This window comes from Chiloscyllium plagiosum, unplaced genomic scaffold (assembly GCF_037043375.1).
Source record: "Chiloscyllium plagiosum isolate Xiang-an unplaced genomic scaffold, Cpla_swu_hap1 HiC_scaffold_14, whole genome shotgun sequence".
NCBI classification, from domain to species: domain Eukaryota; kingdom Metazoa; phylum Chordata; class Chondrichthyes; order Orectolobiformes; family Hemiscylliidae; genus Chiloscyllium; species Chiloscyllium plagiosum.
Window position 1 is genome coordinate 66,022,843 of NW_028270152.1, and position 23,849 is coordinate 66,046,691.

At 41.8% G+C, this 23,849-nt stretch overlaps 1 long non-coding RNA gene across 1 annotated transcript; it reads right to left on the reverse strand.

Moving 5' to 3' along the window:
• On the reverse strand, positions 1 to 21,524 carry LOC148147979 (uncharacterized). Its single transcript, XR_015759426.1, has 2 exons — positions 19,813 to 21,524; positions 1 to 825 (listed from the first exon to the last, which is right to left on the reverse strand). It is a non-coding gene; the product is annotated as an uncharacterized LOC148147979 (long non-coding RNA).
• Between the last annotated feature and the right edge of the window lie 2,325 nt (positions 21,525 to 23,849).

Here is a 23,849-nt window from a genome sequence, read left to right on the forward strand (position 1 = left end):
CAGCTTTACATATTTATTAAATAGCTTTTCTTATGCATCTTACAACTGTCAATACCACGCTTGACTTGTATAATATTAGTGCTTTGTGTATATTTTCTGTCATTAACACTACTCTCTTGGTCACAGACTTGTCTGCCATCTGTAAACTGAGGTACTTATACAAAACTAATCTAAGGCAGCAAATATACAAAATTTACCATTCATTCTCTCTCAGCTTCAAAGAAAATAAACAGGTGGCTATTCATTTAGCAAAAGACAATGTGGCTCTTCACAGGTAGTACATTTCAGTGCTCATCTACAAATGCAAAGTTATATAGAGTATTTGCATATTCATTAGTCATATTGCACAGTAAACTTACAAAAATAGGACATTAAATACTGGTTACACAACTATTTTTCTGTACATACAAAAACCTCTGCCCTACCCATTATCTTGACAGCCGGCTCTTCAAATGTGCTTTTTTTTTTATTATACAACTCTGTTGCTTCCAAATGGAGACCTTTGAAGAACACTTGGGATTCCTTCTTTGGCAGAAATGGAAGCAGAACATGTCAATGAGTGAGACAGAACAAAGTTCCTTAGGGATCTAGGTATAAGTAGCAAGAAACCAAGACTATAAAGAAGTGTCATTTATTCCTATGGTGCACACAAGTAAACATTTGATGACTTATACTGGTTCAGTAGTTGGGTGAAAGATCCTGAGCCCATCTATTTTGATAGAACATGCCGTCTACTCATTAGGCCGGTTGCTGTGGGTTAATGTTCATGTGCGGAGGATGTCCAAGAAGACCGATTCGTTGCTTTTGCTTCCTTTGTTCTGTCATCTAAAAACAAAGCACACCAGACATTCCATTAAAGCGTTGCTTCTTGAGAAATTTATGTTCTCAGAAATGCAGCACATTAAAGTAGCTCGGAGGATTTGAATCAGATGGTTTACATTGGCAAATCATCTGATAATGGAATGCTCATCCAACCTCCTGACATCATTTGTCTCTGGCTAGCTCAAATGCATTACTTTTAGGGAGAGGCTTCTCTTACTTCTCGTGTGATCCACATTACACGTTAGTGTGAATAAACAGGCAAATGTTATTATTGCAAGTTATAATTGTACATTCGAGCAAGACAAATTATTATAATCTGCAGAGAAAACAGCATTGCTAACAGCTGCTTAATTATAATGCATTAGCAACAAGCCGTTTACATTTTTGCAAGATTGAGAGACGTACTATTACAGGTCTGTATAACTTTAACTTTTGTAGTACAGCAAATGCAGCTGTCCACATTAGCCCTCAGAGGGTGCCTGCTCATTAGAATGCTCTTCCTCATTCTTTAAAATAACTCATGGACCGTGTCCAAATAAGCAGGAAGTCAAAGAGGGAAGCCATTGACCCCTTTGTGGAGCTGGGGCCAGAGACTGTGTGTCTTCTTTGCATAAGAAAGTGCAGCAGGAATAGGCCATTTGACCCCTCAAGTCTACCCTACCATTCAGCAAGATCATGGTTGATTTGTTCCAGGCCTCAACGCCTTTTCTGTGCCAGATCCTGGTAGCCCTCAATTCCCTGATATTTCAAAGACCTGTGTACCTCCTCTTTAAATACTTTGTGATCTAGCCATCTCAATTCTCTAGGTTAGAAAATTCCAGACACTTAGTATACTTTAGGAGAAAAAAAACTCCTTTGCATCTCAGTTTAAATTAGTTTCTTGTTATTTTGTAACTGTGTCCTGTAGTTTGAGATTCCCCCCCACTAATGCAAATATCAATATATATGCTGTTAAGCTTCCGCCCCCCCGACCCCCCAGAATCTTTATTTTAATGTCACAGATAGCCTCCCTAGCATTACATATGTATGTATATGTCGGGTAGGAATGGCAATGGTAGGATTAAGTTAGAATGATTTAAGAGGAGAATCGAGCATATTACTAAAATTTGCAAGTTCGATTCTGGTTAGAAACCGATAAAAGGAATGTAGGCTTTGTACCCGGAAGCTAAAATCAATAAACTTTTTATTGGTGATAACTAAATGCAAATTTTCTTAGTTGCTAAACTTTCACAAAGATGAACATGGGAGTTTCTGATTGTGTGTGTATATTATTGAAGTGGAGTAGTCTTGAAACTCTTGTAATCTCAAATTGCTTCATCCAAATCAGGAATGCTTCCTAAAGCTACATGTTTAATCAACTACTTGGCACCCTGTCACAGAAGGTTCTCTGGATGTTATCCACCACCCTAATCATTTGCACAAATCAGTTTCCCGGTTTCTGGTTGTTAACTGCCAGCTAGGACTCTTTACCATTGAGCTCTCAGCCAGACTTTGGAGTGTTAGGGAATGCAAAAAAAAGAGATGTGGAAAGGAACATAGTGGCACTGTCACTGGCCTAATAATCCAGAGGCCCAGGCTAATTATCTGGGGATAGGGGTTCAAATCCCACCACTAACAACTGGAGGATTTTAAATCCAAATACGTAATACATGTAACGCATCTGGAATGGAAAGTTACCTTCAGCAATGTTAACCATAAAATCACTAATGTCCTTTAGGACATAAACCTAACATACTGTCTACTTGTAACTCAAAACTTCAGCATGTGGTTGATACTTACCAAACCTCTGAAATCATCAGGCCCTCAAGGTAATAGTCAATAACATTGCTAGTGAAGCCCAAGTTCCATGTAAGTGTAAAAAAATGCCAAAGCTAGTTCCTGTTCTACTTGTACTCAATACACATTTCCTGGCAAATTGCCAGCATCCAAAATGTTTGATTGAGTAGATATGGAAAAGCTATTTCCTTTGATGGGGAATCAAAAACAAGGGAGTATAAAATTACAGTTCGGTCTTTTGAAAGCAAAATCAGGAAGCAACCTATCTACATTGTAGAAAGCAGAAACAGTTCCCACTCCCCTCTCTGCTGTGCATTGGTCTCCAAGTGGTATAGAGTATAAGTTGGTAAATAGAAGCGGAGGTGCAGACCTGCCATGACCTAATTGAATAGTAGAAGAGACACGAGAGGCAGAATGGTCCACTCATGTTCCAAGATGGAAACATTTAAATAGTAGCCACATAATGGGAGAGTGATGCTTGCTATGTCATTTCATAGAAATTCCCCTCCAACCAGAACCTGTCCCAAACAACTGGAGATTGAAAGAGATCATCATTTAGATTGAAAGATCTATAAAACTCAGCCACAAACTTTTTACAATCTCGGATAACTAAATTAGTTTAGACATTTGGTGAAACTGGACTGGACTTTGAGGACAGAGGCTTTTTGTGACAACTGCATTATTACAGCTGATGTTTATCCGTCAAGTGATAAAATTAAAATAGATGTGTTGATCTTAATCTCATTGTCTCTCTGTGGGAACTTTGTACACAAAATTGTCCACTGGGCTTCCTATGTTATAACAGTGACCACACCTCAAAAGTATTTCATAGGCTATATTAGCACTCTGAGACATCTTGGGATCATGCATAGTGTCTAAATACAGGTTAGTTCATTTAATTGTGAATACAATCTTCCTCTTCTGATTCTCAGGAAGCACCACGTGTTGGGCTCTATCAGTGTTCCTGATACTTACCTGTGCCATTTGAAGGGTCAGATTCAGTTTATCAGCCAAGATCAATTTGGGCATCCAGTGAACAGCCTGATTAACAATAGGGTGTTGGGTGTATTGAGAGAGAAATAGAGCAAGTTTTCTCGACCCAATGATTTAAGATTAGTTTGTACAATGCAATTACTCATGGCTTGTTAACAAAAGAAACAAACCGACTATAATGATGTATGTCCTTTACTCGATCGGGCATACAGTGCCTTACTATAAATATCAACAAAACAATGTTTCCTTTTAAAGAATGTATGGTTGTTGATAATAAAAAATGTTTAGCATTATAATCTCCTGATCCAAAAAAAATGCGTATAATTTCTGACGAGAACTTCAAAACATGGCACATTGATTGTCCCAGCCACCATTCAAAACATCTCCAGCACATGAACCTTTGGGAAGTGAAGCGTGGAGATGGATAGAAGAGGATTAGATGAGAGTCAAGGCAGAATTTTACTGCTAATTTCAGGGCCCAACATCAGGGCGAATATTGGGGTTCAGAGCCCAAAACTGCCAACAACAGAACTGGTTCAAATGTGGTATCTCAATTTGCTGTCTTCAAGCTCAGCCTTGCTCCTGGCCTACCCAGAGAGCTACCAGTCCTGGATCATCCGTACAGCCACCAGGAGGAAGTGGCGATAGAGGCTTCAGAAAGACATCGACCTGATGGCTCAAAACAGCAGGCTCCTTCAAAAGATCTTCATTGACCCATGGCCTCTCTCTGGGTCTCCACTACCTTCCACTACCACTGCCCATCCCAAGGCTGCTCCAAGAAACTGAAAGGATGGCAGCTCCTACCATCAGCAGAATGCCAGTGGTCCTCTGATTGGAGTCCTTAAGAGGCAACCTGCCCCTTTTCAGGGTGTAGCTAATCCATACCCCAGCCCACCACTGGGGGGAACTTCTCAATTGGCAGTACAGCAATGGGAAGCCATCCAGATGGGAGGCCCTGCCCTTTTATCAGCCCTTTCCTCGACTACCACCACCTCAGGGCGAAACAAATTCAGTCCCATCTGTTAGGGAGAAACGGTCTGGTACAAAATTGTAAAACACAACCAAATCTTTTCCTATTTGCTTATCCTTTAAAACACCTTAAAACCTTGCCATAATCCCTCACAAGGTTAATTTCAAATTGAATAACACTCTTGTGAAGTGCTTTGACATGTTTTACTGTTCTTGTACTTTGCTATAAAAGACAAGTTACCATGTTGTTGCTGTGACCAAGTACCCTTCACGAAGCTCGATGCTGATAGGTTATGCCTTGAACTGATTTTCCCATCTGAACTGGCCAGAAACGTGATTGAAACAGTGAGCACAGAAGGTAAATGAGGGTTAAGGAAGAATTATGTGATGACCACGTGATGCATCATATCCAATGAAGTGGGAGAAAGATTTTCTAAAAGTCAACTGGAGTTTCAAAACCTGTAGTTTGTAGTGAAAATGTGTGTTGTTTGATTCAGTGGTCAGAAGAGTCACACTGTTCTAGTAAATACAACTGACCTGTAGGGGTATGCTGCTCTGGACACGTTTGCCTTTTTAAATAGTTCTTAGAAAAACAAAAGATCTTGTCACACTATTGGCAGCTCAGGTGTAATTGATAGGACAAGGAAGGAAGGTAGTCGTCAAATATGAAGGTTAACACGATAGGGCTCGACTCAATGAATTTACATGAAGACTAGTTTCCAGCTATATTAGCTCTTCAAAGCCAGTAAAGCATAATCAATTCAGCAGGTTGCACGGATAAAAATGGCATAATGGCCAAGCTCTCTCTCATTCTGGTTTAGCTGTGTTTGGTATTTTTCACATAGGAATAAAATGGTTTGGAAACTCATGAGAAATACATGGACTCATTCTTTTTCCTTGTAAATCTCTCTCAGCCTTACTCTAGTGCTCACAATCTATCCATCCCACAGGGACAGAACAGGTCCAGGAATCAAAACGTCTTCACCCAGTAAAGAGGTGGCAAATCACTACTGCCTATACCTCTATCAATCTTCCAAATAAAGTGGGACTGTTAGAATAAAGACATTTAGCTCAAGGAATCTTCTCTGAAGTTTAGAAACTTGAACTTAAGAATTGAATGCTTGGGACAAAGAAGCACGATTGTTTGAAGATCTTGTGTGAGTTTCTTAAAGCTTCTCAGAATCAGACTATGTGAATCTTTAATCTTGGATGAACCATGTTATAAATCCTTCTTGAAATGACTGGATGAAGCAACCTCACGATACATAGTGTGGACACAAGTATTAAATCTCTGCAGGATCTCAAACAATGTTTCTGATTGACGATTGAGAAGACAAACTTACCTTTGAAGTTGTCTCCGTTTGAGGAATTGTCAATGAGCTCATGACTCTGACTGAGGAAGGCCTTTAATGTTGGAAATTTCCACAGAACAAAGAAGTTATGAAAACTTTGAAAGAACATGATTACGTCAATCTGTATTCCAGCATTTAACATCTTTTGCCTTCTCTGAAATCTGGATGTGGAAGTGTACAACCCAATGGCTTGTTGAAAGGTTTTCAACGTAGCGTTATTTTGAAGTCAGTGTGATCATGAACCTGCCAAAGTGGAAATCTATTCCCTATAACATCGAGCTAAATGCATCTAGCTAGTATGGGCTGCCTGAAAAAAAAAACATGCTAACTTGTTTCGAAATTTCAGGATATGACCTTGAAATTCTGAAAAGGAATATTTAGCATTTGGGTCTGATGCAAACCCTTGCCAAGTTGGATTCCTTGAGCAGTAGTCTGTAGAACTGTCAGTAATTTTCTTTACATTCTGTGAAAAATAGAATTTTGTCTTTTCGTATCAGGTAAAACATTAATCATGGCACTACTTTTGGAAAATCCCATATACATGGGCTGGACAAAGTCCTCATTTTAAAGAAAAAAACAGAAAGACTTGCATTTAGGTAATGCCTTTCACAATCTCAGGATGTCCCACAATGCTCAACAGTCACTTTCTGGTTCAATATTGAAGGAGTCCCGTCATGAAGCAAATTTTTGTGGCCAAGGAAACCAACTTGAACAACGCAGCTTGTGCACTGATCCCTGGGCCGGAACAGCGTTGACTGGAGTTTCATTCAACAAGGAGCTTGTAGCTCTGGTAGAAGAGTAACTTCCATGACTATTGGCACAATAACTCAAGTTTCAGTTAATGCCAAGATCAACAGGAAATTTTGTTGTGAGGAGGATGCAAGCAGAATGCCAATGGGCAAAAATAGCTTTAACGAGTGAGCAAAACTAGCAGTTGGATCATAATGTGGGATAATGTGTATTTTCCTCACTTTGGCAGGAAGAATTTTTTTTAAAAAGTATTACTTGAATGGAGAATGACTGCAGAATTCTAGATGCAAAAGCATCTGGTGCATGCATTAGGAAACATTTGTAAGCTGCAAGTGTGTTGCGTTTGTTTTTAGGTATTTTCTGGGACCGTAAACTGTTAAAGAGGCAGATATGGTTTTAGCAGTGTGATGTGGTTGAAGTGTTGGATGTGGGAGATCAAAGAGCATTTTAATGTTCTTGGAGACTACATCTGCAGGAAGCATGTTTAGCTACAAATCCTACTGGACCGCATGGATCAGCGGTTAGAGGCAATGAGGAATTTACTGGAACCAGGGGATGTAATGGATGGCAGTTTCAGGAAAGGAGAAAAGCCGCAGGTGCAGTCAGGTAGATGGGTTACCTCCAGGAAAGGTAGGAGAGGGAGGCAGGAAGTGCAGGAGTCTCCTGTGGCTATCCCCGTCTCAAAAAGGTATCCTGTTTTGAAAAACATAGGGGGTGATGGCCTCTCAGGGGAATATAGGTACCAGAAACCTGACAGCCAGGTTTCTGGTACCCTGACTGGCTCTTCTCTCAATTGGGGTATGTCAGGTTTCAAGCGATTGATGATGACAGTGGACTCTCTCGTCAGAAGCACAAACAGATATTTCTGTGGCTGTCAGCAAGACATCAGAATGGTATGTTGCCTCCCTGATGCCAGGATCAAGGATGTCTTGGAGAGGGGGCAGAATATTTTGAAAGGGGAAAGTGATCAGCAGAAATTTGTTGTACATGTTGGTACCAACAACTTAAGTCGAGAAAGGAACAAGGTTCTGCAGAGAAAATATAGGAAATTAGGCAGGAGATTAAAAAGTAGGTCCTTGAGGGTAGTAATACCAGGATTACTCTTGGTGCGTGTGCTAGTGAGAGGAGGAATAGGAAGAGAGACTAGATGAATGCGTGGCCAAGGACCTGGTGTGAGGGGGAAGAATTGACACTGTTGGACCATTGGGATTTAGTTTGAGGTAGAAGTGATCTGTATAAGGTCAGGTTGCTCCTGAATTGGAAGCGGATGAATTTCCTGGCAGGGAGACTTGCTAGGGCAACTTGGGAGGCTCTCAATGAGTTGGCTGGACCCAAAGAGATCGTGAGAAAAGGGATAAGCATGAGACTAGTACACTAGGTAAGGGGAATAAGTCAAATACTCAGGCAGGCAACAGCAAGGCAGAGAATGAAGCATGACTGACAAGTTAAACTGCAGTTATTTCGATGCAAGGGCAATGGCAGATAAACAGGAGAGTGGGATATTATAGCTATTACAAAAATGTGGTTCAGGGAGGTCTGGCAGCTTAAATGTCCTGAAGTATAATGCAATAGGAAGGGGAGGAGGGTGGGGGAAGCAGTACAGGCTTTAGTTAAGGATAACCTGATGATTATACTGAGGGAGGATATTTCTGGGATAACATCCAATGAAGTCATATGGATGCAACTGAGAAATAGGATTTCAATCCAATTTTAATTTAAATAAATGAGGCATTCCATTTTGGTGAGGCAAATAGGCAGGACCTACACAGTTAATGCTAGGCCCCTGAGGAGTGTTGCTAAACAAAGAGACATTAGGGTGCAGGTGCATAGTCCCTTGAAAGTGGAGTCAGAGGTAGGCCGGGTGGTGGAAGCGGTTGGTACTCTTGCCTTCATTGGTCAGTGCACTGAATGCAGAAGCTGGGACATCACATTGTTGTCCCAGTACAGGACATCAGTTAGGCCACTTTTAGAATATTGCATTTAATTCTAGTTTCCCTGCTATAGGAAAGTTGTTAAACTGGAGGGTTCAGAAAGATACTTACAAGGACGTTACTGGGACTGGAGGGTTTGAACGAAACAGAGGTTGAATAGGTTGGGTCTATTACATCCTGGGGAGTGTTGCTAAACAAAAAGACTTTTGAGTTCTTTCTAGAATAGGCTGAGGTTTTTTCCCCTGGAGTGACAGAGGCTAAGGGGTGATCTTATAGAGGTTTACAAAGTCATGAGGGGTGTGGATAGTCTGAATAACCAAGGTCTTTGTCCCAGAATAGTGGAGTCCAAAACTAGAGGACAGGGGTTTAAAACTAAGAGTGGAAAGATTTAAAAGGGACCCGAGGGGCAACTTTTCACGTAGAAGGTGGTGGGTGTATGGTATGAGCTGCCAGAGGAAGTGGAGGAGGCTGGTACAATTACAGCAATTAAAAAAGGGATCTGGATGGCTACATGCATAAGAGGGATAAGACGGATATGGGCCAAATGCTGGCAAACTAGATCAGTTTAGGAGATCTGGTCAGTACACACAAGTTGGACGGAAGAGTGTTTCTGTGCTGTATAATTCTCTTACTCCCTGAGTCATTAAGGCAGCCAATGGAATGCAATCCTTTATTACAAGAGGAATTGAACATAAAGTAAAAATGCAATGCTTTAGTTGTACAGAGCATTGATAAGACAACATGTCAAATACTGTGAAATGTTTTGTACTATATTATGTTCGGATATAAATATATTGAAGGTGGCTTAGAGGAGCGTTACTAGATTGACACCTGGAATAAGCGGGCTCTCTTATAAGGGAAGGTGGACAGACTGAGCCTAGGTTCTACTGGAGTTTGAGAGGGTGAGGGATTACCTGACTGAAATACACAAGATCCTGAATGGGCTTGACAAGGCGGATGTGGGAAGAACGTTTCCTCTCGTGTGCAAATCCAGAACAAGGAGACTCTGCATAAAATGAGAGAGTGCTTTTTCAGGAATGAGGAGAATCTTACTTTCCCCTCAGATGGTCCAGACTCTGGAACTCGGCCTTAGAAGGCAGTAGAGGTGAGGTCATTGAATATTTTTTAAAAGAAGGAGCTCGCTAGATTCACAGTAGGCAAGGTTATCAAAAGTTACAGGGATGTAGTGTGGAATCATAAAATCCCTACAGTGTGGAAACAGGCCATTAGGCCCAACAAGTCCACACTGACCCTCTGAAGAGTATCCCAAACAGACCCATTCCCCTACCCTATTACTCTACTAAACCACCTAATCTACACATCCCTGAACAACTAATTGCCTAGACTATAGGCAATTTAGCATGGCCAATTCACCTAATCTGCACATCTTTGGACCGTGGGAGGGAATCGGAGCAAACCCACAAAGACATGGGGAGAATGTGCAAACTCCACACAGGCAGTCGCCCAAGACTGGAATCAAACCTGGGTACCTGGTGCTGTGAGGAAACAGTGCTAATCACTGAGCCATTGTAGAACTCAAAACATAAGCAGATTGAAAGGCAGAGCAGGTGTGAGGGGTTGAATGGCTTATTCCTGCTCCTAATTTGTATGGTCACATCAGAAACAAATTGACAATTTGCTAAATGTCCTAAGTGCAAAATGCTTACTACAGTGCAACTAGCTGTCACTGCCCACAACGGTAACAAATACTAATCTGAACTAAGTATCAGTCAATACAAGGAGACAGCCACCAGTGACAAATTAGAGATGTTTGCTGTTCTGGGAATGGATATGAAATTAAGTTGATAATTGTAAAGCTTTGCCACAAGTAATGAGTGTATCAAGAGATAACCAATGCTATTTCTCTCAATTTCACGGCTGAATGCAGAGCATGACTCAATGGCCATTATCCTTTTGAATTGCTTTGTTGTATGTCCTCAACTCACCCAGGCACATTTATCTGATGTGGAGCTCTGGAACACACTGATTCTGTCTCCAAAGAAAGACCATGTCGAGTGGTATAGGTTGTAGATTAATGAAAGTAGTTGTGAATGGCCTGAACACTGTAGAATTGCCAGACTGCCACTCACCATATCTCACAATAAAAGGGAAGTTCAGAGCACGGCAGCGAAATGGCGTTGCCACCAATACTGTCTCAAGAATGTTCTTTGATAAAAGACAATCACCTTCCTGTTTTAGGATCAATGAGTGATAAGTATACCTTTGACTAGTTCAGATAGAGTCATAGAGATGTACAACATGGAAACACCCTTCGGTCTAACCCGTCCTCTGAGGTCTTTTCGATTCCTTCAGCAGGGTGGGGAATAGAACTTTAAAAAAGGGAGAATATGTTTAACAAGATTTCCAAAACACAATATGAATTGATGGAGGTACCCATGACATAATACTATATATAGAAATTAATTGAGGTCCATATGAGATTTAGTATCATGTAACCATTTGCCAATCTATCAAACACAAGGTCTTATGGGAATTGCATATCATGCCTCATCTAGGTACACAGACTGAACTGCTGGCATGGTGTCTTACAGGAGCACCTGCCTAGCATCAAAACAAATTTTGAGTCTCTGCTCAGTGAGGACTCTGAAAGAAAACGACGGTACAAAACCATGGGTGTATTCCTACACCTCTTTGCTTCACTGGAAGGATTTGCTTTTAAAAAAAAAGTCCAATGCAAATTGCACTTGATTCCTGGACTGAATCTGGAACAGACTTGCTCGTGGCAACCTTATTCCAGAATTATTCATGCACTCTCGTCAAACCAAGACCCAACTATCTTCTCATTTGCCGATTATATGTTCTTGTCTCTGCGAAAACAGATGAAGTGTAGGGAAGTTTAAGGTCCAGTTTCTTTTCGCCCAGCCCAGTTTAACCTCATCCACTTCCAGCCTGCAGATGGACATGAGGGACAAACTATAGCCCGCACCTTGGTTACTCCAAATATGGCCAAGAGGACTGACCGACTCCAAAATGAGCATTGATGTGAAATATAAATAAATTTATTTAAATTTCACATTTTGGAGATGATGGAGGTTATTGATGTCTAACTAAATTGAAGATCTGTCATACCTGGGGCTGAGAGACAATTCTATCGAGTTGACACTAAGTTGAATATCTATGATGGAGCATGCGTCAGAAAATGAATTTTAACCCATGTCTCTGATTGAGATTCTACACAGCCAACTCTGCACAATTCCATCATTCTTTTCTTCCAAAACTGAAAGCATAAACAACATGGTCTAAAGATTTCACACTCGTGGTGATGTTGCTGCAAAGGACAATATTTTCCTTCTGCATCAGAACAAAAGCTCCTCCTACATTTCCGCACGGACCTGATTTACTGGAACTGTAGACCTGCTGGGTCTCACTTATTTCCAGCGACATTCAGACAGAGGGTGAGAAATTTTTTTTGAAAAAGCTAACCTTTCTCTGTGCCATGTTACCATTCAAGAAAAATACCCCAAGCTCGATTCATCTCATTAGTTTTGCAATCTGTCACCGTTTCCGATGATCTGACCATAGCAATCATGGAACTCCCATCACGTTCAAAATTACTTACTCAAAGAGTATACCCTATATGGCAGGGCAGAACATTCCTGAAGGATCACCTTTGTCTGTAGGCATACTTGACTCGTCCACATCAATATCCCTCCACTACTACTCTCAACTACTCTGTGCTCAAGTCCCCCGGCTTGTTGAGGGGGCAATCCCATCAGCTTGAGAGTTAAGGAGTCGGCTACCCACCAACCAGAGATAGATTGCAGGTTAGCAGCTGTAACAAAAGGGCCCCTCTTGCAAAAGTGCAGGAAAGTTCGATTCTGAGAGAAAACAAAATCCAACTCAACAACTAACTCCTAGACGCACTGCAAGCAGAACCAACCTGACTGGGAATCAGGAAGAACAACAAAGAGTTTCTGATCCTTCTCCTTGCCTTCCTGTGACCCTGATGCCGACAGAATGTAAAGACAGGTGAGTCCAGGAGGTGTTATCTTTTCTGTAGCCTTCACTTCACAGGACTGTGGACTGTTAAAAGCATTTGTAGCCATCGCGTCCAGCCAGACAACAGACAAATGATGATTTAAATTCATGAGACAGATTGGGTAGGAGACCCTGAGTTTCAGGTTTCACGTTCAAGGCTGAAGCTTACTGTAAATGCCATTTTATTTTCAGTTCTTGCAGGTTGAGAGATGAGTCACATCCACCTTTAAGGTTGTTGTCTGAATCACCGATACACACAAGCTGCCACACGTTTTTATTTATGAACGCCTTTCTTGCCACAGATTGTGTGTTACAGATTCTGCTGCCATCAGTTTCTTCAAATTAAAAGGAGCAGAGGGGATGGGTAGGAATGATGGAATACACCATGCTACAGAGCAGTCAGCATTGGCTCCTGCACTTACATGGTGGCTGTAGGAGCTTACTGGATAACCTGAAATGGGAGGGAAAGGTGTGCACCAAACCCAGGTCCTGTTACACTCCTGGGGCCAAGCTCACACTGAAGCAGGTTGCTTTTTGATCTTATCTTGGACTGTGAGCCTATTGCAAGGATTTAAAACGAACGACTCATAAATGAACGCAGGAACCTCAAACAGAAAAGAGCAACAGCAAGTGTTTTGGTCCTCCCAGCCTATTCAGCATAATCCTGGCTGATCATCTCTCTCCGCTTCCTCCCAATCGCTTCAGCCTGATCAACCAAATTTGACACCTTCTCGAAAACATTCGATGTTGTGGCAGAGAATTCAACAGACTCACCGCTCTCTGGGTGAAAAAAACCTTCCCTCATCTCAGTTCTAAATGGCCTATCCTGTGCTCTCAGACTGTGATCCCTGATTCTGACCATCCTTCCCGCATTGACCGGTCTCGTCCTGCCTTAGTCGTAGTATCATCAAATCCCTACATTGTGGAGAGAGGCCATTCAGCTCAAATAGTCTGCATCGACCTTCTGAAGAGGACCCTACCACCCCCCAACCCTATCCCTGTAACCCCATATTTACCACAGTTGACCCACTTAGCCTGTACATCCCTGGACACTATGGGCAATTTAGCACGACCAACCCACCTAACCTGCACATCCTAGGACACTATGGGCAAATTGACATGGCCAATCCACCTAACCTGCACATCCCCAGACACTATGGGCAATTTAGCATGGCCAATCCACCCTAACCTGAACATTTTGAACTGTGGGGAGGAGGAAGAAACAGAAGCCACACAGACAAGGAGGGAACATGCAAACTCCACACAGTCACCCAAGGGTGGAATTGAATCTGGGTCCCTGGCGCTGTAAGATAGCAATGCTAACCACTGAGTCACCATGCCAGACTTGTTAAAAATTTAGAGGCTTCCAGGAGATCCCCCTCATTTTTCTAAAATACAGTAAATATAGTCTTAACTGATCCAGTATCTCTTCATGCTTTAGTCCAGCCATCCCAGGAATAGGTTGGTAAATCTTCATTGCACTCCCTCCATATCCTTCCTCGGATAGGGAGGACAAAACCATACACCATACTCCAGGTGTAGTCTCATTAAGGCGCTATGTGCAGGAAGACATCCCTGCTCCTGGACTTGGATCCCCTCAATATAAAGGCCAACATACTGTTTGCTGTCCTCTGCAACCTTACTTTCAGTGACTGGTGTACAAGGGCATCCAGGTCTTGTTAACCTTCACTTTTCCAATCTAACACCATTCAGATAATTATCTGCCTTCCTGTTAGTTTTTGTTACCAAAGTGGATAACCACACATTTATCCACATTACAGTTCAGCTGCCATGCATTTGCTAACTCATGAAACTTGTTCTAAGCAGACTAAAGCATCTCTGCATTCACCCCAGCTCACCCTCCCACCCACATTTGTGTTGTCTACAAATGTAGAGACACTACATTTAATTCTCATCTACATTAATGTGAATAGTTGGAGTCTAACCACCGATCCCTGTGGTATCCCATTAGTCACTGTCTGCCTCTCACAATAAGGCTCGTTTATTCCTACTATACCAACCAGTTCAGTCCATGGCAACAATCCCCATACACTTTAATTTTAAACACTAATGATGTACATGGAGCTGAAATGCAGAGCAAATCGTTCCTTGTGTTCTCTGTATCATAAAATTCACTGAATGTGAATTTGCGCTCTTCCAATTTACAATGTACAGTATAGGATTTTCTTTTCCATCAATGAGCTGCTGCCAATTTGATATTGCCCAAGGCCACTTGCATCCCCTTCCAGAGGTTAGTGCCAGGCACTGAATCATGGAACATCACCAGCAATCAGTAAGTTAAACATGTTCCCCTTACAGCCAGCACACACCTTGCACATATGACCTTTAGAAGAATAACTCAAAGGAACAAAAATGTGGTTCTTTTTGGTTGGTAATTTTCTCACAAATCGCTAGCTATTTTCTCTTTCTGTCCCATCTGAAAGTGACATTTATCTGAGTGACTGAAATCCAATCAAGTTGGTGCCTCAGTGTTCAGTGACACTTGCAATCCACATTTTTTCTGGGGGAATGTTTTTAGCACATTGCAGAAGGCATTTCAGGTGGGAAGCGTCCTTGTAGGTGGTGAAAAGGAGCACATCATGGACTAACAGAATTTGCCACTTGTGTATGACACCTGAAGTTGGACTTGCTAAGTAGGTGAGTGGGACTGGATGTTTCTGTACTTGTGCAAGGAAGATCTTGGGTTTTAATTACATGCAAGGACAGGTGGTCTTGTCCAGTCCCACATTATAATTAAAAGGTTACACTGGAGAGCCCATTGGTGCCTGCTACACTGTTGAAAGCTGATATCCTTCGGAGGTAATGAGTGCCAACTGAGGGAAGACCACAAGGACTTCATACAAGAATATCCTTGAAGTAAAATAAAAATACACCAAGAAGCTGTGTCAGTTGGCAGAGTCTGGTATTCAGGCAGCCTACTATGCTGCACAATCGTTCCAAATTTAAAAACAGCTCCCATGCCAGTCTAAATCTCATGAAATCTGTCTGGTGTTTGTTTTAAACCATCTTGCCCAATTCTACAGCCCTGTTCACATTCCACACTGTTTAGTATTCCTCTTTGTTTCAGAAAAGGATCTTAAAATGATTCAAAAAGGAATTAAAATTCATTATAAGCAAGCTGCATGTTAAGTATGTTTCAAATCTAACTTCTGGCTATATATTTTTAAAATCATTCCACAAGATGTCAGCATTTTTGGCTGGGCCAGCATTTGTTCCCCAAACCTAACTGCCCCTGAGAGGGTGTTGTGGAGTTACTTTCCTGAATGACTGGAGTCTACCTGGTGCAGGCTTTGGGAAGGGAGTTCCAGGATTTTGATCCAGTGATAGTGAAGGAACGGACACTTGGTTCCATGCCTAGATGGAGCATGGCTTGGAGGAGATCTTGCTGGTACTGGTGATCCCAATGCTTCTGCTGTCACGGTTACCCTAGATAGTGGTGGTGGTTGAGAGTTTGGAAGAGGCTCAGTGAATCCCTGCAGTGGCCATTCCACGGGGTTCACACTGTTGCCAGTGTGTGGAGGTGCTGGAGGAGGGAGTGAATGTTCAAGATGGTGTGTTAAACAAGTGAGCTGCCTCACCCTGGATGAAGCCCATCTTGGAGCTGAACTATCCAGGCCTGTGTAGATTACTTCATCATACCCTTAAAAGGTGTGCTTTGTGAATTGGCATTAGGTAGACAGGGAATGAACTACTCTCAGCCTCAGACCTTTTCTCATAGCCAATTTAAACTGCTGATCCATTTTGGATCCTGGAATATGGTCATTCCCAGGATGCTCATAGCTGTGGATACAGCAAAAGGGAGGCAGCAACTGTTTGGCACATGCCTGCATGGCATCAATTTATGAGCTCAACCTGTGCCCTTTTGCGACCACTGTTTTCAGCGGTTGGTGTAATCTGTTAATTAACTCATTCACAACACTCTTCAAGACTTTGAGAAGACTGGCCCTTAACCAGCTCGATTCCAATCCAAGAATCCTGCATGAGAAATTGGCCAAGGTTGAGGCCATATTTTGGGGTTTTGAGAGTCCTTGATTTGACAAAGTAATAATCACAATGTTATTTTGGTGCTAGAGTTAATGCAGGTAGAGTTAACGTTTGGTTGAGATAACACAGCTCCAGTGTGATTCATCTCCCAATGCAGCTGATATTGAGCTGAAGCTATTAAAAGGACCATCTTCTACTGAACAGACAAGTTGCTGGCAAATTTCTTCTGGCTATTGTTACAAATGTACATATTTTTGGTACCTTCTGTGTTTCATGAAGCTCCAGGGAGTGTTGTGGTAAATGTCAAAGAACTTATTAGCTGGCGGAACAAGCTGCTCAAAGAGGGAGAAAGGTTGTCAACAAGAGACTAAAACCAACCCTGTGCATTGAATCAGAGAGGGAACAACAACAACCGTGCCTCAATAATGGTATCCACACTGAATACTGCCAACTAGAGTTCCAGAGCTGGGCAAGGTTGGCATTGCCTGTGGCTGCAAAGACTACCATGGAGCTCAGTCGGTGCTTGCAGATATGAGCGATGTCTCTTGGTTTGCTTTTCACTGACCAACAATAGAAGTCACTGAGGCTACAGATTCAAAGAAAATAGATGAACTTCATGCTCACTGGAGTTAAACAAGTGTAACACGCATAAGGCTTTTCTAGACTGTGGGCTGACTCAATGGACCGGCCTTCAGAAGTCAAACGGAGACAGTTTTAAGCACACAACATAATCTTGTTGTGTCCACCATTGCATTAGGAGAAGCACTGAATGCACAGCAAAAGCATGTGGAGCTTTTAAAGTACTGTATGTTGCTATCTGTACCACTATCATTACATTGCACCCTCAGGGCAACATTGTAGGGCTTAGGAGGCAGAAGCAACAGCTCCGTTTGAAAGTTTAATAGCAGACAGTACACAATGAAAGTAAAATTACTTTTAGGGAAGTTTGGGTGAAAAATAAAAGGAACTTGTCTGCAGGTTTGTGCTGTTAATCATCACATGAAGTAGAGTTTGTCTTGGTTTTGTCTGGATTTTGAAGCAGGTGAATGAAAGAACCAAGTTATTTTTAGCTCCACAAAGACTGACACTTTGATGATACTTCCTCTTTCCTCTCAAATGAATTTTGTTGTGTACGTACATTTTTAACAATTAAAAAAATGGTGAGGAAAACTGAGCAGAGTTACGACAGAAATGATTATAAAGGAAGTGATCTCCAGATCAGAGATCAGAGGAGCACCAGCATTGAACTGATGTGAACAGATACCAGACCTCAGTGCGAAAGGCCCTCAATCTGCTGAAATTTCAGTTGGCTGTCTTTGGCTGAGCACTTCTTGTGGAAAGCCCTTTCAACCCTTACTGGTTTCACTGTGTCTCTTTATCCAGAATCAGAAGGTCATCATAGTTCAAGGCCCACATTGCAGGATGTGAGCACATTGAGACTTCTAGGTCAATGCATACGGTAATGAAAGAGATGCCATCTTTCCCTGGGATGTTAACCCAAGGCCACACTTACGCATTTTGGCGGTTGAGCAAGACCCCAAAAGGACTACAGTAGCTGAAGGGTTCCTTGCTATCCTGGTCAAGACTTGCCTCTGACTTGAGACACTCCTTTCGTGTGTGGCTTGAAAGGGAACAACATCACTGCCTCAGGCTGCCCCCTCACCCTGACTTGGAAATATTTCTCGCTGTTCCTTTACTGTCGCTGGGTCAAAATCCCAGAACTCACTAACAGCACTTCCACCATATGGACTGCAGCAGTTCAAGGAGGCAGCTCAACATCACATTGCAAAGGGCAACTAGCAAGGGGTAATAAACGTTGCTCCAATCAGCAAAACCCACATCCCATGCATGAATATAAAAAACGCATTTTCCCAATAGTGAACCTTCAATCATATCTCAGAACCGCTTTAATGAGGGATATACAGTAAAGGGAACAAAAGTGGAAGGTTCGGCCCTTGCACGTTGTCACACTAAAACTAGACCTTCATCAAAGCCAGATAGCTCACATTGGAAAGCTGCAGCTCAGCATTTCATCTTACATCTCTACAGCGAGCATATTATTGATTTCTTGGTTAATTGAATGAGGACCAGATGAGGCAACCCAACTGGGGGCTGTCCTTCTTTGTCTTAAGGCAAAGTGAGAGAACAAGTGAGCGTGAGGGAGGGCGTGAGGGAGGGAGGGAGGGAGGGAGGGAGGGAGGGAGAGAGAGAGAGAGAAAGACCACGAGAGAGAGCGCACGATAGAGACAGAGAGAGAAAAAGCACACGAGAAACATGAGAGGGAACGAGTGTGACAGAGAGAGAGAGAGAGGGAGGGAGAGAGGGAGGGAGGGAGGGAGAGAGAGAGAGGGAGAGAGAGATTTAATATCCCACTCAATAGTGATGTTGGAATCAAGGAGGTTACTAGGTTGATCACAGATGATCCTAAGCCATGGAAGGTTAGAGGTTCAGTCAACGAATTGCTGCCTGAATAGCTGCTGTCGCAGTGAGAACCCACCATACTAAGACAATATTCAGTTTTTAATTTTCCAGTTAGGACTCTACGGCTAGAAGAGGACAATGAATTTCAAGGAGAAAGATTTTGGAACCATGTCAATGATAACATTTTCTAAACTAATAGCTTGACCAGGAGATGGTTGGGGATGAACTGCAGTAATCTGGAGATACTTCGAAATTTGGTTTCATACCTTTTAGGGCAGAGAAGGTTAAGGGGAGATTCAACAAAGGCGTTTAACATCATGAAGGGACTTTACCGAGCAAGGAAGGGGAAATTCTTGTTGCTGGTAAGGAGGTTTGCATCTAGAGGACACAGATTTAAAGGCCATTAGCAAAAAACAGAAACCGATGAGATGGGAAAATAGAAAGGGTGATGCAAGGTCATCTTCATAAGGGAACTAGATAAAGAAATGAAATCATTTTGTCGGGGTGGAGGTGAAGAGGTGGGGACTTGGACAGTTTGATAGCTTAAATAAACTAACACTGGCAGATGGACAAAACCCTCTCTGTGTGATCTAAGATTTGTTTGTCTAGCACAGAAATGGCAACTGTAACGACAAGCAAATGAACCAATAAACAATTAACAATCCATTCAATCGCTCACTGGAGACGGAGGTTTCCAATAGGTCTTAATGGCATCCCTTTAGCATCATGAGGTTGGTTGGTGTATTACTTACTGAGAACGTACACTTGGAAACACAAGGCACTGTCTTTCTTACCTGCTCTTTTAACTCCGACAGTTGGCCAGATAAGTTGGTGACCAACTTCATCGTAGACTCCAGCTTTTCCTGTAGATTTCGCAACTCATTTTGCTCTCCTTCAGCATCGCTGCTCACCAATGACATAGCACGCATACGTGGAAACCAGTCCAGGTTCCGCTCCTAAAATGGAAAGAAGCCACAGTCAACCTGCCTGGTTTAAAATTTAAAACTAACCCTGGCTGTCAACTGTCATTCAGCATCACAAGAGGCATTCACCATGGTTACATCTCGAGCAGATGCCACTTGTTAACCAATCAACTGCTCTCCTCTCGTGAAGTATAAATGTTGGTTTTCCCTTGAATTTGTATTATTGAAAATTGTCCTGAGTGTGCAAGATCAAAATCTTTGACAAAAAATGTGTTTGTTTACAGTCATACTGACTGTTTTATGTTCATTAAGGGTCAATTGGTTAAGTGCTGTATATATAACAAGGAACAAGTAAAACTCAATGTGGTTAAGGTTGTGACATGAGAGCCAGGATAGAATTCTGATTAGAAAAGCATATAACCTGACTCTGTCATACCAACATTTAACCCCTGATGATTTACCTTTATTAGCTGTTTCTAAGACAAAGATCGAATACTAAGCAGTTTGTATTTCAAAATATGAATTGGATTACTGTTTGTTTAAACAAATGGCTGAATCTAAATATAAAGTCTCGACAGCGAAAGTTTTCCTTGTAAGTTTATGACCTGCAAGAGAATAAAGTGTGTACTCAGGTTACTTCTTTATCAATAAGAAAGCAGAAACAATCTTGGCATTTTCACCAGCACTTAAAACGTACAAGTTCTTTTTGTCCCCAGAACTGGAGCCCAGTGTGGAACCAGGTGGAAATTTTTGCAAATTTTTAACTTCCATAGATAAAATTCATAAAAAAGTATATTTTAGTAAACTACTCCGGAAACTTGGTCTGACTTTGACAAATGTGGAAAGAGATGGTCCCATTGAAGAATTCATGATGGAATACAGTAGGTCTTGTGCAAGACCACAGAAATTCCAGATGGAAATTCTCCGCTCTCGGTCGGCATTTAAGTCATAATTGGCACAGCTTAATAAAAAAGTTAGATAGACAATTTTGACGAGAGTTAAACATGTGGACAACGACATTGCCAGAACAAATGTCGGAAGCAGTGAAAACGCTCCTCGGTAAGCATTTCTTTCAGACGGTCACGCAATGGGGAATTTGGCAAAATGCAACGTTAAGGGTCATTGAGACCATCTAGACACAGGGAGTAAACAACAACATGAAAGGAGAACGAAGAGAAATTAAGAGACAAAGTCTGCAAACAATTCTGAGGCAGCAAAGAAAATTGTAGACTTACAAGAAAAGGCTGAACCTCAGAAATGCCATGTGTATGGTCAATCACTGCTTTAGGTGTGATTTATTGCACCACAAACTGTCCAAAACAGTATAATGCAGTATTTAAAACCAAACAGGCAACACGATTTGGAGGAAGATGGTGGCGTTATAAATCAAGGGAACCACATTGGTCACAAGAAATTCCAACCCGATGATGAATCTGTTGATTGCAGAACTATTCAACTGCACAATGTTAGACAGGAGATGCACTTTCACCTCTAGAACAGACTGCCTACAATGTTACCTAGACTGAACTGTAAAGGTTGGAACAAAGTTAAGGAATTTGAGAGTTCCACCAGTTTCAGATATGGGGATAATAACACACTAAAATCTTTAAAAAGAGTAGCTAGAATCAAATCATTTAACTAGCGTGGATGTAATATCCAATAAAATGCGGCTTTATTAGTGTACTGATTAAAAACATGCAGATGGAATTGGTTTTGGAAAACAACAAAGCTATGGTGTTTGAAAAATCCATGAATTCACAATTTACACAGTCAGACCTTTTGGCATTCCTTTATTGGGACATACCCTCTCTAGCAATGTGCATAGCTGACTTACAAAAGGTTTTAGTAAAGGGTGCAGAACGAAAGGATGAAGAATACAATTAGTTTAAAGCAGCGATAAGTGAAAGATGTGAGAATTTGTAAAGAATGCCAAGGGACATTGTCATGGCGCAAATATATCTGCCTTTAGCAAGGGCTTTCAGCAGGTGGTGGCTATGGATTTAAACTTATGGGATAAAGAAAAAAAAACAAAAGTTTCATTTTACCTTCGATGAATCTGGCAACCGGATATAGTCAGTCAACAATAACACTCAGTACAGGTAAGAAAATAATAGCGGATAAGGTAATGGAAAAGTGGATAGGACTGAAGTTGGGCCATTGGAAACATTTCTCACTGAAAATTGGGACGGGGGGTTTTGAATTTTCTAATAGTGAATTTCGAGATATACATACAAATGTGAACATAATGGTTATGAATAGGTCAGCAAACAGCCCTTTTAGCATGTGAGGGAAAAAAAAAACACAGCAATAAATGAAATGATTAAAAAAAAAAGTTTGGCAAGACGAGTCAACCCGTAAATTATCGTTGACAGTAGCGTGGCCGTCTGTGCTAAGAATTCTCAGCAGATGGTCAGAGGATATCATCCCGATCAGTTAGTTTTTGGTAGGAATCCTAAAGTTTCTCCATTAAAGAATGATTAGACTCCGACTTGGAATGGGCCAAAATTAGCTCCACTTTCTCTCCCCCTCCCCGGCGACATTTGAATGCACTTTCCTGCTGGGGAAAAGGATTTAAATAAAGACAGAGGAGCATTGGCTGAGCCTCATTACATAATCTTAGGCCATCGGCCAGTTTCAGTCAGGGAAATATGATTTATTATAAGAGTGAGGGGCTTAAACGTGGAGAGCACTGGAAAATGTTACTAGCCAAATGCAGAAGAACAATCATTGTACAGCAGGGAACTGGACTGTTTGGGTACACTCTTGAAGATTGCTGGGTATGGATAACAAATGTGCAGATTTTAAAAGCAGTTGCAGAAAATAATGAGGAACGATGCACCTCTCATACTCAAAATGTTGCACAGTTATGAAAATCAAATTGCCAGAGTCAACAGGTTTTCTGATGATGATGGTGGTCAATGTGAGGCCATTGGCCCTAAAGGAGAAAGTGAGGTCTGCAGATGCTGGAGATCAGAGCTGAAAATGTGTTGCTGGAAAAGCGCAGCAGGTCAGGCAGCATCCAGGGAACAGGAGAATCGACGTTTCGGGCATAAGCCTTCCTGATGAAGGGCTTATGTCCAAAACGTCGCTTCTCCTGTTCCCTGGATGCTGCCTGACCTGCTGCGCTTTTCCAGCAACACATTTTCAGCATTGGTCCTAAAGGACAACTGCTAAAAGTGACTATGAAAGCCAAATATTTCGCAGAATTGGAGTTAAATGGAGAAAAGTGACCATTGTAAGTAAGAAAAGGAAGGCTACTGGTTAACAAGATCTGGCTCAAGATAGGCCCAAGGATTGGAAACATGAAGTACTGAAATGGAAGGCAAGAGAAAAGAGTGTAAAACTCACAATGGCTCTGGGAGCAAGGATGTCTTAGAAAGAGCTCACCAACTGTTGAGAGAAATCCTACTAATCAGTGCAGAAAGAGACAGATGGAAGGACAGTGAGTATTGATTAATAAGGTCAGGGAATATAGCACAGACCAGGAATGTCACCAGAAACTCTCACCCATACTTCAGGAAGGCTGAGTGACCATACACATACCAGAAGGCAAGCCAATAAACAGATGCCAAACAATACCAAATGCAAAGCTGGAGATTTTTGGTGTCCACAGCGGCGCAAGATAGGGGACAACCAATCCAATCACATAACTGGGTATGCACAGAAAAGATGCCTCCTGAGGGCATTTATACAGCTGAATCAAGGCTTGTGGTACAAAGCTCAGAACAATAAAAAAAACAGGGATCTAGGGTACAAGATATCACCCATGGCAGGAAAAGCAATTTTGTAGAATCTCATGGTTTGTTACCAATACTTGGAAATGTAGATCAGCTGCATTTCTCAAGAGATCAGCTCAAAAAGGGAAGTATTTCCAAAAGAGGCACCAAATGTAGTGGAGGTAGAAGGAT